At 44.4% G+C, this 14,840-nt stretch overlaps 1 protein-coding gene across 1 annotated transcript in view; it reads right to left on the bottom strand.

The window, feature by feature from the left end:
- Nucleotides 1-1,181: 1,181 nt before the first annotated feature.
- Nucleotides 1,182-14,840, bottom strand: part of CCDC85A (coiled-coil domain containing 85A) — a 126,095-nt gene continuing 112,436 nt past the window's right edge. The window contains exons 3-4 of the transcript XR_005604077.1: nt 3,701-3,857; nt 1,182-2,510 (exon numbers count right to left, since the gene is read on the bottom strand). The gene's annotated coding sequence lies outside the window, so the exon portion shown is untranslated. The remainder of the gene's footprint in view (nt 2,511-3,700; nt 3,858-14,840) is intronic.

The following is a 14,840-nucleotide window of genomic DNA, read 5'->3' as shown; positions in this document are numbered from 1 at the left end:
AGGCACAGTGGGTGAGCCTCTTCCCTTCTTTCAGTTTGCTGTTTCGGTTTTCTTTCCTTCTGCTGCTGGCCTTCCATCCTTCTTTCTGTTCTTCTCCCATCTTTCCAGCAGCAGTTTTTATCCCTCCTTCCCTTCCATCTCTCTGTCCTTCTTTCTGCCACTGCTTCCATTTGTCCTCCCTCCTTCTGTTCTTCCATCTGTCTTTCCACCTATTTTGCCTCCCCTTTGTCTATACATGTTCTTCCTTCTACCCCTTCCATCTTCTTTTCCATCCTTCTGTTCTTCATTCTGTGCTCCACTCCTTCCTTCCTCCTTTTGCCCATGCTTCCATCCCTTTATTCTACCAGTGTTATTTTCATCCATCTGTCCTTCCTTCTGTTTGTCCTTTAGTGTCCCTTTCTGTCCCTCTTTCCACCCATTCTTTCCTCCTGTTCATTCTTTCTTCTGTTTGTCCTTCCTTCCAGCTGACTCTCCTGCCTTCTTTCCTTTTGTCCATCCATTCCTAAGTCTGTCCTCCCTTATTTCCATTCATCCTTACCTTTATATATCCATTATATATCAAATCTGTATATTTATAGTGGGTAAAACTGACCCTTTCCTGGCCAGCAGCAGCAGATCCCCATTCGTGCTCCATTTGGGGGCTTCTGTGTGTCCATCTGTGCTTCCCTCTTTCTATCCCTTGGACACAGGTGTTGCCATCCTGATGGTGGCACCTGGGGGCAGCTAAAGGGCCTTTTCTGCTGCTGCAGGAGCAGCTCCATCCCCACCATGCAGAGCACACACAGAGTAAGGAGGGTTTGATTTTCATGCAGACACAAGTTTTGTGCTACAGTGCATGGCCTTTGCTGAGTTCCCAGTGCCTGTCCTATGTGACTCACTAACAGCATCCCACTGTCCCTGTCCACAGTCCTCTTCTTGCAGCGTCTCTAATGCAGCTCAGATGAGGGGAGAGCAGCGTCAATAGTGTGGATTCAGGCACTGTGTGCTTCTGGCAAGAGCCCCAGCAGGAATTGCTCCCATCCATCTCCCATTACTGTGCTGACACCTTCAAATGGCAGTGGGCTTTACAGGCTGTGTTGGGAATTATCCCTGCACCTGCTCACTGCAGTCACCATACATGTGTTTATCCTTTCCTGCTCCCATCTTTGTACCACACTGACTTGCCAACAAGGGGGGGGGGGGGGGGGGGGGGGGAAGGCATTTTTCAACACACCACCATTTTGTGCAGCAGTCCAGCAATTCTGAATGGATTCTGTTTGGATCAGATACCCAATATTGTTCATCTAAGGAAAACAAAGAGAAGAGTCCAGGGGTGATAATCAGCAATAGTTACTGCAACACACACACAAACACCCCCCTCCTGCTTTTTCCCAGCCATAAATTGTGAATTACACTGGTGGGAGGAAAAGGTTTCCCTCTCTCTGAAACAATTCTGAATACCTGTTCTGAATTACAGGACCTACATTGATCTGCCTGTCATCCTGCTCCATTTGGAGTGATACAGCTGTAGAAAAAAAGCTTTTGTTTAATTGAGATAATATTGTATTTTTCCTTTAGGAGAGAACTGAGGGTATGAGGGATGTTCCTCCTGCAAAAAAACAAACACTGGCAGGTGAAGTCCTGACAGCAAAGCCTAATTCAGCACTTGCTTAATTCTGCTGACTGAACAATGCCCTGTGCTGTGTGAGCACTGCTGGTGTCCCACGGTGAGACCCAGCACACTGAGAGCAGTTTTGGTGCCCAAACAGATCCCTGGCATTGAGCTGGGCACTGGCTCCAAGGGGATGTAGAACTTCCCTCATGGCTGGAGCAGTGTGAGCTACCCTGGTTCTGGACTGCTCTCAAAATAAAGGAGTTTTCCCCTTCTGCTCATCCTGAGTGAGGACTTGAAGCATTGCTGGGCATTCCTGCCCTTGCCTCAGGCTCCAGCTGTGCAGTGCCCCATCCATGTGTTCGCCTCCCGGCCAGGGGCAGCCAGCTGGGAGGGACCAGCTGCTGAGGACACTCCGGACACAGGGACAGGCAGTGCCTGAGGTGACTGTGCCGGATGGCGCCCAAGCTCCCCGGGGCCCCAGACACTGTTTGGGGTGGCAGTGTCCTCAGGAATTCTGCTGTTCTCCTTGCCCTGCCAGCAGCTGCAGTCAGCCCTTCAAGGAAGTGACACAAAACCAACCTTTACCACCAAAAGGGGGAGGCTGCCATCCATGACCTGGGCACTGCACGCTAGGAAAGACCATTTTTATTATTATTGTAATTGCTGCATTTATTATTATTGTAATTGTGTTTGTTCTGGGTTGGGCTGAAAAGGAATTTCTGGGATGTCTGTGCTCAGGTGCCAGTCCCAGAACCTTCATCTGTTAAGAGCTTTAGGAAATGTTTGTTCCTGACCTGGACTCTGTTCCCAGCTTGACAGTGCTGTAGGTCTTGTGCTGAATGTGCCACTGGTGTCACAGCAGCCTCATCACTCTTGGGCTCCTCACCTGCTTCTGCAGACAGAAGAGGCTGGCACTCTAAAAAAACAAACAAACAAAAAATTAATTTAAAAAGGCACCAAAATCTGCTCAATTTGGAACTGTAGCCTATTTCTTTGGGACATACTGTGTCTCACTCTGCACAAACCCATTGCTTAGATTCCATAGGATTTCTTCAGCAGTAATCATGGCCTTTAAACAAGGAGTTTTTTTACAAGCACACAACTCATAGCCATGGGAAAATGAAGTTCCCTTGGGGAAAACAAATGGTAAGAGATACTACATATTTATTTTATCAGATTAAAGACAAATGTTTTTTAAAAGGAAGGAAGAACATCTTAAAAAGAAAAAAGGCTGAGCTGCTGCATTACATTGCCTTCACTGACCATCAGGAAGGTTTCTGGCAGTGCCACTTTGTCCTGATTAAAGCCCTCAGTGGCACAGGGAGGCCTGAAATCCTTTATTCTGGTCAGGGTTTAGTGTGGGTTAGTGAGGATCCCTTCAGGAGACAAACCAGTGCAGTCATGCCTGTGTCCAGGTGTGGGGAAAAGGGTCAGTAATTATTCCCTACCTGCACTCCTTTGGGAGCAGGAGGGCACCAGGTCCACCCCCACAGGCCAGCCTGGAGCAAAGCGGGAGGGAGGGATGTTTGGAGAAGGAGCTTTAAGCTCCAGAAATATTTTATGTAAAGCTCTTTTTCGGAGTCTGCTTTTGTTTGGAACCAATATTTTCCTGCTTTACTTGATCTTTGTTTCTTGAAGAGATGAGGAAAAGATAACTATCGCTTCTTTTCATGTACTGTCACCTCAGCACATAACCACAAGTTTTAGAGGTCAGCTCCACGCCCACGGAATGGGATCCACACCATCAGCCACCACAGAACTGGGGAGACACTTTGACTTAGACATCAGCTGGACTGGAGGGAGAAAGTCAGTAAGAGTTACAGATTTATAAAAGGGAAACATATCTGGAATGTTTGGGTTGATAACTTGCAGGTAAAAAAAATAATGTTTTAAAATGGTATCCAAAATTAGAGTGGGAATATGGCTAGGGAGCAGGTGCCCACATTCTGTCCCTTGCACCCCATACACATGCCCAGCTATTTCTGCCTACTGATGTTCAATCAGCTCACTGATGTTAAATCATGAGATGTCCACAATAAACCATTAAATAAAATATTACAGCATTGCTCAGCAAGAAAGAGCTCACAGCACAAATGCCTTCATTACCTTATCATTTAGATGATAATCCAGGTGTCCCAGTCAAATCCTGCCTGGCTTTCTCTACCTTCTTAGCAATTCAGACTGGACAGATTTCCTGGAGCTGCTCTTCAGAGTCAAATCAGGATTTTTTTCCCCAGGATGTTGCAGGAACAACAAATTTCTGCTGTATGGAAGGCAATGGGGCAAGATTTATAAATAGCTGGATGAGATAGTAGATAAGAGATGTTAGACAGATGATAGATAGACAGGTAGACAGACAGACAGATAATAAATCTGTCTCTCACCTGTAACAGCCTGAGCTGCTGTCGCTCCACTGTCAGCACTTTCAGGCCCTTGGCTGCACAGCCACAGCCCATGGCATGGGCAGTGCAAAGTGGACAGTGTGCCACTGCACCTCACCTACCAGGCCTCAGACAATGTGGTGACAGCCCTCCAGCCCCTTCTGCCCTCCCCCTCCCTGTCAAAAAGGAAGCTAAAAAAAGTAAGAAAAATATTTTTGCATCCACACCTTCCAATTCTGCTTAACAACCAGTACATTGCTTCTAGTGGGATAATGATTTCTTGATGGACTCTCATCAATGGCCTGTTTACCACTTTATCTGAAATAATTGCTTCAGAGCGACCACAGAAGGAGCAGCAGGTAGGAAATGAGGCTGCAGTTGCTAAAACACAATGGATCATTTAGTCCTTCTCAGAAGGTTTTAACACTTCTGTGCCTGATGGCACCGTTCTGATGAGAATAAACCTGGCTGTTGGGATCAGGTCATGTAGATCACCACATCAGAATTCACATCCGCCACACCAGAATAAGCCCCCCACAAAACAAACATTAAAAAAATAGAAGTATTCAAAGTGTACTCCCAGCTTGTAGGCACTACACCCCCTGATTAAACTGATGAACGTCTCAGTCAGGAAGGGGGTCTCTCCCTCCTGTTGTTAGCATGAGGGGTTTTTTTGTTTGTTTGTTTGTTTGTTTGGGTTTTTTTTTGGTCTTTTCCCATATTTTGCATCTTCTAATGTTTCCTTTCTTTCTTTTACTTTTCCCTCAATTTCATTTCTGGCCCTCCTTCCCCCACCTACCAATACTGACAAAACCCAGGCATAAAACCACTTATAATATGCCAAAGCTTTGAAGAATTTTCATCTTTTTGCCATTAAAACCCTTGTGTGAAGCACTGGCTCCATACATGTCCAGGGGACATAAAATAATCCTTTTTTGGGGGTGACCTGCTTTGTGAAAAGGAGCCAGTCAAGCCATTTAAATAAGTGTATATTTTAAAGTGTCCTATAATAGAAATGGTATTTGAATTATATTCTTTACCTAGAGCTTTCCAAGTGATAGTGTGGTATAAGTTTGAAGATAGTCTTAATTTTTTATGAGCATTTTAGTGTACTTTTAGAAGAAGATGTAATTAAGACTGTGGTTTCTCAGCAAGGAGAGCTGCATCCATGGATGCCACTTGAGATGGGTTTTGTTGTGGCTCCATAATAATGAACCAGGTTAGGACGAGGAGCAGCTCTGTAGAAAGCATTTGGACTGATCTGTGTATAGCAACTATTTCTGGGAATGCAGTCTGGGTAATTATGCCCCTAAATAGCCAAACTATTTGTGTAGAGCCTCCTCCACGACTGTAATTATGCTTGCACTTTGCACACCCAATCCAGCCTGCACTGAAACACTGGCAAAATTGGCTGCAAGCTTTTGCAATAGAATGAAAATGGAGACCCATTGGAGAAACCAGAGCCACCCATCCTAAAGCAGGCTCCAAGTGCAACAGCCCATAATAAAATGCAATGAGGAGATGCTGGATCCTGCCCCCAGAATAAGGGGCTGCAAAGAGGGAACACTGCACTGAGCCAGGGGTGACAACTGAATCCCCATCGCAGAAAGAGGGGAAAATGTTACCACTGAGGACCTTCAGCCCTTTAACAGGCATCCCTGAAAAGGAGGATGCAGGAAAGAGAGTGGAAAAGAGCCTCAGCTCAAAATTACATGCAGGGCTTTCTAAGGAAAAACCCACAGGAGTGTTTCTAGAACTGTGTGGCTCGAGACAGTGTTCACAATTGGCAATTTATGAAAATAAATAAATACAGACCTGCGTATTTCCAAAGTGCTGCAGAAACAACAGGCACCTGATCCTTGGGATCAGCTGCATTTGCCTTCAGTCCCCTTGCATTTGCCTCACTGTCATTCATCCCTGGGTAAAGGCGATGAGAAGGGACACGTTTGTCCTGCTCAAATTTGTAGTTCAGAGATCAGGAAAAGAGAGTCTGTTCTCTGTCAGAGAGAGAACAGTTTGCTAAACAAATGTGTTTTCTTTTCCTTTGATAATAATCATCCCCTGCACCAGAACCCACAGCAGGTGAAAAATGAGGCCAAAACTCCCTTCACAGTTTTACCTGCTCAAACAGACTCAAATAGTCCCAGATATGTTGGAAGGACAAACTGAGAGAATCAGAAAGTAACCAAAGTGTTGGATGTTAGAAGAACCCATTTAAAATATGATTAGCCTAATTTTTTTAATGATCTATGCTTTGGAATTATGAATTCACCAGCATCACCAATGACCAGCTATTTTAAAAAAGAGAAAATCCACGGGATTATTTCCCCTGATTCCTGTCACTCAGGCATGGTGTACCCAGTTTGTGCTACAGCTTTTGCAGTTTAGTGTTTCTAATAGTTACTAAACCCTCCTACCTTGACTCTTCAGTTCACCCACTCCAGATAAATCAATCTGCAATAATTAAGATTGTTTTTCTGGGCTTGCCTCATTTTGTGTGATGTTGCTATTCTGTAAAGTTAAGAGCCAATACAATGTTTGGGGTATTACCAACACTTTTCCAAAACCCACTCAAATAGAAATGCTCAGAAAGGAGATGGGTTTGTAAATACCATAGGAAACGTCCTTGCCAAGAATCTCACATGCCTTCGGTTCAGACTTCCCAATACCAAGAACACCAAAGGATATAATTCTGCAAACTCCACCCAACAAACACTGTGGAGAGTTGTTTGGTAAAAAAAAGGTTGGTGAAATCCTGCAATATTTTTTCTTAAATCTGAGATACTTTGATTACAAAGTGCTCTTACAGCATTTCATACCTGTTTGGCTGCTTCCTGCTCCTGGCTAAATTCCTTGTGAAATGGGAATGAACTACTGATGTCTCCCTTTCTTTCCCAACCTTTACCAAGGTTTTAGGGTTTTTTCTGTTCAGGGAAAGCTTTTCCCCTCCAGACATGCCCAAGGTGGGATGCTGTTCCCTGGAGAATGTTGTCTAGCCCAGGATTAGTACTGTGAGGCCTTCCCATGTGGGAGACAGTGAATCATTCAACCAGTTTACTCCTTTTTAAAAGACTATGTCAAACTCTTATCCCATAAAAATAAATTACTCTATCAAAGTGCACATGTTCCAGGAAGGAAGAGCCAGTATTTATATTCTAGCTCCCAACTTGCTGTTAAACCACAGCAGTAGCTGTGAAACTGAAGCTGAGCCACAGAAAACACTCAATAGTCGTCGTAATTTGGGTTTGGGTCTCAGCTGGAAGCCCAGAATACAGTGGGGGATTATCCTCCCCAGAAACCACTTGGCTGGGAGTCTGCAGCCAGCACCTTTCACTGAGGAGTCACTGGGGGATGATGACAATGCCTGCCTTCCAGCACTGCTGCTGCCAGCACAGACAGAACTCTGCTCCTTCAGCAGGGCTGTGTGTGGGGCAAGAGGAACTTCTGCAGGTGCTGTAAAATAAACCAAATCATAAGGGAAAGTGGTGCCTGAATTCCAGCTTCACCATTTGCTGTTACCACTGGCAGCCCTAATGCTCTGTACAATGATCCACTTCAGTTGCTAAATTAGCTTTTTCAAGGGGGATTTCATTTGGGGAAAGCAAAACAAAACACCAGCTTAACAGAACTTGAGGGCTTAAACATTCTGGTGATACAAAAATAAGCCTGAGTTATCATTGCTCGCTATGCTCCGCCTCAAAAAGGTTCCCAAACGACTCCCAACAACTGGCAGCAGCTCTCAGATCAAAGGAGCCTCCTAGGCTGATGTGAAACTGCACAAACCTTTCTAATAAATATTGAGAGGATAAACAGGGTTTATTCTGCAGGAATGTGTGCACACATGCACACAAACACACACCTATAAGATCTATACATGCACACATCACTCCAAATTCTCTACAGCTCTGTCTCGATACATCTTTACATACACACAAACCTGTGTGTGTTTGTACGCATACAAACTTCAAAGTCTCTTCATTTTGGGATCAAATTCTAGTCAACAACCAATTAGGTATTTTTTTCCCTCCAGCAATCCTGTAAATATTCATGTGGTTTCTTTTCCCTAAAGTTAAGACTGTCACCCGCTTCTAGAACCTGCTAAATAATTCCAAGGAAACGAAACGCAGCTTTTGGGATGTCACTTGTTCCATTCCCAGGTTTGCCAGCAGACAGGGAGTCACAGAACATTCTGAGTTGGAAGAGACCCACAAGGATTGTAGTGCAAAACACTCATCCCCAAGTCCTAAGCCCTAATTTTCAGCAGACAGATGTTCATGCCAAGTCTGTGAGTTCAGAGTATTGACAGCACAAAGTCGGGTCGCAGATTGATCAAATTTCAGGCACCTTATCACATTGAAATATCCACTATAAATAATTGCCAATACTCAAGTAAATCAAACCAAAATGGCTCTTAAAGGAAGGTCCACATGCAGCAGATATGAAAGAACTTCCTGATTGTTCCAAATCCTGTTGTAATTAACTCCTAGTTAATTACTCCTAGTCTGCCTTTTTTTTTTTCCTTTTTATCTCCTGCCTGTCATTCATTTGACATCTCTACCATAATGAGAGGGATACTTAATATGAATGGGAAACACAAAAAAAAAAATCCCAAAACATTTCCAATACTCTCTCTGCTTAAAGAGATTCTGCTGATTGACATTGGCACCTATATCCTATAACCCATTTTCTTTTACTTCATTTCAGGCCCATATCACAATTCTAACAGAAACCCTAACTCAGGACAGAATTTCAAGAGAAGAACTCAGCTTCTCCTCTCCCCAGCATATTTCCCTATCAAACACCAGTCCTTGGCAGCTAGGTGCCTCCAAAATCAGCCTGATGCCGAGGTTTTTAAATGATGAGGAAACAGAAAAGTAGGCCAGACAAGGAGAGGAAATTTTTCAGATGTATGCGTGATTGCCCTGAGTCCTGATCCACTGCAGTCGGAATGAAAATGGGCATTGCTTCCAGTGGATGTAGTTGTGTTTGTTTTCTTCATTATTTCCTCACTTGCAGATTATTTTTCATTACGGAAAGCATGTTGTTAAATGCTGAAATACAGGTGATCTGACCTTCACTCACTCAGTTTACTTGGGGTCTACATTATAAGAGGGAATAAATTTGGCTCCAAGGCTTCTAGCTGGCCAGGTATGCTGTGTGGAATGAAAAAAATCAACTTCTGCTGCAAAATGGGAGATTGAAATTTTAGTTGAAATACAGAAGCAGATTTACTCATGTCTTTCTCTTTCCATGAGCTTTCTGTCAGTACACAACTACATTGTTAAATCTGTATGCAAATAGACACGAGGTACACACAACCCGGGTAACACAGCTGCTGCTCCACGTTTGCAGTCAAACTGTGCTCATCAGCCCTGGCACCTGGAAATTATTTGGAGGGGGTAAACCCCAGAATTTACATTGGTCCTAAGGCTATTCCAGATTCCTTTATAGTTACACTTGCACAGAGCTGATCGAGCAAGAGAAATCGAAGCCAAACTGAGAAGCCCCATCAGTTTCCTTCTACAGCAATATCATTTCTTTCATTATTTCTTTCAGTGTGGTTCAGAAGCTCTTCCAGCTGAAGAGCACAACAGGCCTTCCTGTAAAGAGTGAAAGAGTGCCAGTGATCTCTGGAATTTCTAATTTTGCAGGTTTTTGTCACAAGATTGGGCTGCAGGAGACAGGTCCAAAACTCTTGAACAGGCAGCTCCAGGCACCTCATAACTTTCAAGATGGATTTCCAGCACACGCTCTCTGTGCCACAGCAGCCTCTCCAAGGATAATACTGATGCATCAGACAGGGAGTGAATCTCAGCTGCTTTAACATCCTCACCGAGGGGTGCTAAAGGCCAAGCTCCTCCTCCAAAATGCCAGACATTTCAGATGAAACTCCAGGGACAGCTGACACTCAAATCTGTGCTCACGTGAGGCTCTGGGTGCCAGCAGCTGCTCTAAACACCATCAGTCTGTCCTAGTACTGCATTGATTTCTGCCACAACTGACAGCCCAAACGTGCTCCTCCAAGAGGAACACTCTTCCTCCTTCTAAATATGCCATCAGTATTTTTTTCCAATATAATTTCTGCCTTGTTTGATCCCAATTAAGCACCTGAAGTGCACTTTCCAAGTTACATCAAGGGGAAAGTTCCTTTTGCTCAATATTTTGTCTCTTGTCTTCGCAGCCACATTGATCCTGAAATTCAGACAAGCCTGCAGCAAGGTGCCACAGCTTGGCACAGTCACTGCACAGCTCCATCCTCTGTGGTGTTCGAGGAAGAGGAGACTGTCATGGATTAGGTCTTACCTGGCTGTGGCACTGACAGCGACAGCTCTGCGGTTATGAATTATTTACATTGCTGCATTTACAAAGGGACTGCCAGATCTACATGATGACAAACAAAAAAAGCAAATTTGACCTTTTAACGTGTAGTGAGGTAAAGTAAATGTGCAGAGATGGAAGCCATAGCCCACATTGTGCTGTTAGCAGAGGCTGTAATACTGACTGCAAGTGAAGCTCAGACTCTGTGCTCACCTGCCCTTGTATTTAACTGTGCTGGAGCTCTCATTCTTCTTCAGGGAAACAGAGGATTTTCCATTCAAATAAGAGCTTATCTTGCTTTGAACAGTTCCCTTTCCCTGTGTGTATTACACACCCTTAAAGCATTTTACTCCCTAACTCAGGTGCTAATTCCTCACTGGCTTTATCACACACTTAAGTCAAAGGAAAGACTTCTAGAATTGGAAGAGGCAGATCCTCCAGGCAACATTGGGAGAAAAAAAACTTTCCTAATTGGAAGATTGGTGAATCAGAGACAGCTGTGAACCCTTTAGGTGCCTTTCACAGGTTAGACAGGTCTGTCAGGGTAGCACAAGTACCAACCTTCCCTGGGGCTCGGTAACACCCTGAGGGGTCTGTCTGCACTGCATGGTTCCATAATTTTTGTCCAAAAGATCTGGAATTGGGATAGGAATTTTGCAACCATTTGGCTCATTCCTGGTAGTAGATAAACCCTTTTTTATCCTGAAGAGCAATTTCCTGCACCCCTCTGGCGTTAAGCAGAGCCTCAACCATGAGGTAACCCAAACAATTGTTCTTAAGTATTCGCAAAAATTGCCCAGTTCTACATCGCCCATCCTGGCTACCTCTGGCCACTCCATCCCCAGAAAATGCCAATGCCTTCCTGGGTTCCCATGCAGACAGCCCTGCAGCATGGGACGTCAAAGGCCACGGGCCAGGTTCTGCTGCGGGCAGGTTTGGGAACAGGGAGCACGCAAGAAGCTCGCCAAGACTGCACACTTGGATAGCAAAAATGGAGCTAAGGTTTAGTTGTGGGGCCACTGAGGCTTTATTAAATCAGGACACTCTTTACCCCTCTGCAGGGGAGCTTGGGGAGATACTCTTGGCATTCCTAGGAATGATCTGAGCACCAGCACAAGGCTGCTGAATTGTTGTCACTTTGCATAATCTGATGTCAAAGCTGTCAATTTTCCAATCTAAAGATGGAGAAAGCACATATGCACACAGGATTATGGGGGCGAAAGGGCAAACAGTTGCTTTGAGCTTCCCCCTGGTGACCTCACAGCCAGGGCAGGAGAAGAGGAACCCAACCACACAAGGGACAAACACCTTCACCCCAGGCCTGAACTTTCCAAACCACTGCTAAGGAAGGCGAGACCTTGGAGGAGTTGCAAATGAGTGTAACAGTGAGGCAACAGGCCTGAGACCTTTGGCGTTTTTATCCTTTCCTGAGACTAAACAGATTTTTTTTCTGGCATAACACCATGAAAGTCACCCCAGGGAAGAGTTCTGGACTGTTGGCTGATCAAGTTTTTATATTAAATTACGTTTTTGCCTTTGAAATTGCCATTAGAGACACCACAATGACGGGAAAAGGCTGAAAAAGTGCCAAGACAACAAGTCTTAACAAATGTCTTGCTTTCCCTACCCCAGGTTCTGTTAAAGACAAAGCTGTGAAAAAGATCTGAAAAATTGTGATCTATATGAATGTTGGGGGTCTTTCCCAGTTTTAATGCAAAGTGTTGCTGTTTGATGGCTTGACGGATCTTCCCCTCACTGAACCACTGTGGACCAGGGTGAACCCCTGGCCTGGAGCTCAAAACCCATTAACTTCCTACTCCATATTCATAAGGAAAGAAGCCGCCTGAGGGCTGGACACACTGAGTAACTTCCCATGCCAAAGATGCAGAACTCTTCGATACAGCTACCAAAGAATCAGTCTTTTCCTGATGGCTGCTTTGTGTGGCTCCTGGGATATCTGTACTTTTGTAATGATCTAAATAATTATAAAAATAATAATGTAAGACAAGCAGCAAAAATATTGAAAGCACATGTGTGTGTTTGGGGATGTGTCTAGCAGGAGATCACCCTCTGGACCCAGCACTGTGGACTGTTTCTCATCCCACAATCCAAGATAATACACATTTCAGAGCCCCTGTTGTGAGCAAGTATTTAAAAACTAACATTAAAGGAAAATAAACCTTTCCAATCAATTGTGAAAGTAAAACCAGCAGCAAAGCAGCTACAGAAATGGAAGCGCAGCTAGAAGAAAATTAAAAACAGCAACCCCAGAATACCTGTCCTAATTAAATGTTAGCTGGGAATATGCGAATTAAAATAGGAATGACATTTGAATTAATAAAAGAGCAACAAAATGTTTTTCCTTGACTGATGGTGTAATTTCCTGAGCTCCAAGGCATGTTGGCTGTCTAACCAGCTTTACGTGGACTCTTTGTAGGCTTATGCAGCATTTTTGGGAACTGACTGACCTTGTCAATCCAGAGTGTCCAAGCAAGATGTCTCTGTGGTTTGGGTTGTCAAAAAAGGATCCATGGAATTTTTTTAGGCTGTAAATAAATGTATAAAACGAATTGCAAGACACCCAAAAAGGTGGTGAAAAGCGCACAGTGGTCAGAAGAGAAAGAGAACCTTGAAATGCATCCAGAACTTTCCTGTGCTGGGCAGATTTTCCAACACTTCCCTTTGTTACCAACATAGATACAAATTGAACCACAACACAGCAAGATACAGTGATATTAAATACAATGTAAGAGCTATTTGAGATTCCTAAAAAAAATAAAGATAAGGCTCTAAAATCACAGGACCAAGTTTACGTCGATCACGTATTTCCAGATTTGTAAGGCTATTTTTCTATGAGATAAACATTTAACTAGAGCAAGGCTGTAAATACTGAACTGAACTGCTTTATACTGCCACAGCACCCGAGATTTTTGGCTGCAAGGTGAAATACAGGCTTAGTATTTTTTAAAAATACAAATATATGACAAGCCCTCCTAAGGAGGCTCCAGCACACACAGAGCTCCATCCAGAATGCCCCTGTGCTGTACCCCTGCAAGTTCCTTTCTGAATACACAGCAGGGGCTTCATCATGCACTAGCTTTTTCTTTCTTCCCTACTTTGCTCCATTCGCTGGTACCACAAACCCGTTTTTCTAAATGGATGTCTTGGATCCTGAGTGCCTCCAGGCAAGCCCATGCCTGAGCAGCCCTGCAAGAGGAGAAATGCAGCCTGATACTCATTAAAAGTCTGTTGATGGGCTCAGACTCTCCTGCTATTGAAGATTCATCAGTTTCTCTTTCCACAAGAATGTATTTGACTGCAGTATTTGGAAAGTAGAGCAATAGCACCAATTATATCCTAGCAAAGTGTGTGTCTGCATACAAAATTTCTGTGGTGGGATGGCATTAAATTCCCTGGTAGATTGCCAGAGTTTAGAGATATCAATGCTGGATTCTGACACGGTGACAAAGCCGCGTTGCTGCGGTGCACTGGTGCCTGGGGGAGGATGTTTGCACACTCCTGCACCAGGCACAGGGAAAGCACAGAGCTCAGGAACCCGTCCCTAAAACACCCAAACAAAACCCAAACTATCCGGGGATTTCTCCCCAGGGCTGGCACCCACTATTGCTCCCCACAAAGGTGGGAGTCCCTGTGCTCTGTCTGCTCAGTGCTCGAGGCTGGGGCTGCAGCTTCACCTCAGTTTCTGTGCTGAAGATGTGAAACAGCACCAAAGGTAAAACCAGGGATCACATTCAGCTCCTCCAAATGTGGGTCATGACCCCCAGGTCTTGTCTCGTTTTTCAGAATAACCAAATACAACCAACAAAATCACATAAACAATATAAAGAGTTGAAAGTCAGGGGACTTGCTTCCAAATGCTTTTAAACAGAGCTGGTTATTAAGTCGCACAGGCACTTTTTTAAAGCTTCTTGATCATCTTGTTCTTGTACAAAGATGCCCCTGATATTCTGCTGCCACCAATATCCCATTGCCTTCCATGAGGAACAGCTTCCCCAGCACCTGCAGCTCAGGAAGAGGAGAGGAATGCTGTAAAACCCCAGGGAAACACCACTCGGAGTAATGAACTGGGAGTGGGAGATACCTGGGGTGGGTGTGCAGGACACCAGAGCACGTCTATCAAAATAACAACAGGACATGAGGCAATAAATAAGTGCTGACCTACAGAGCAGCTCCCAGCTTCCACAGAGAGATGTGTGAAATGAATTGCCTGGGGGAGCAGCTTATGGGGAGGGGAGGGAATGGTAACTCAAAGCACATAATGAGAGAGAACCTTCCTTTATTCACTCTGGAGCCTGCAGCCAGCAGGGCTGAACTCAGAAAACACCAGTGTAATGGAGGGTGTTGGATGAAATAAAACTACTCTGTCAGAGAACAACCAAAAAAAATTAATTGAGGATTAATATTAAATGAAGGCGAGAGAAGTTGGAGAGGGTAAATACAGCCAAAAAGATTTGTAAGAAAGGGTCATTATGTGGCCTGCTGGAAAGCAAGGAGAGCAAGACCATGCTGCTGCTTTTTCTACATTC

Source organism: Corvus cornix, chromosome 3, assembly GCF_000738735.6.
Source record: "Corvus cornix cornix isolate S_Up_H32 chromosome 3, ASM73873v5, whole genome shotgun sequence".
NCBI classification, from domain to species: Eukaryota; Metazoa; Chordata; class Aves; order Passeriformes; family Corvidae; genus Corvus; species Corvus cornix.
This window is presented reverse-complemented; position numbering and strand designations above follow the sequence as displayed.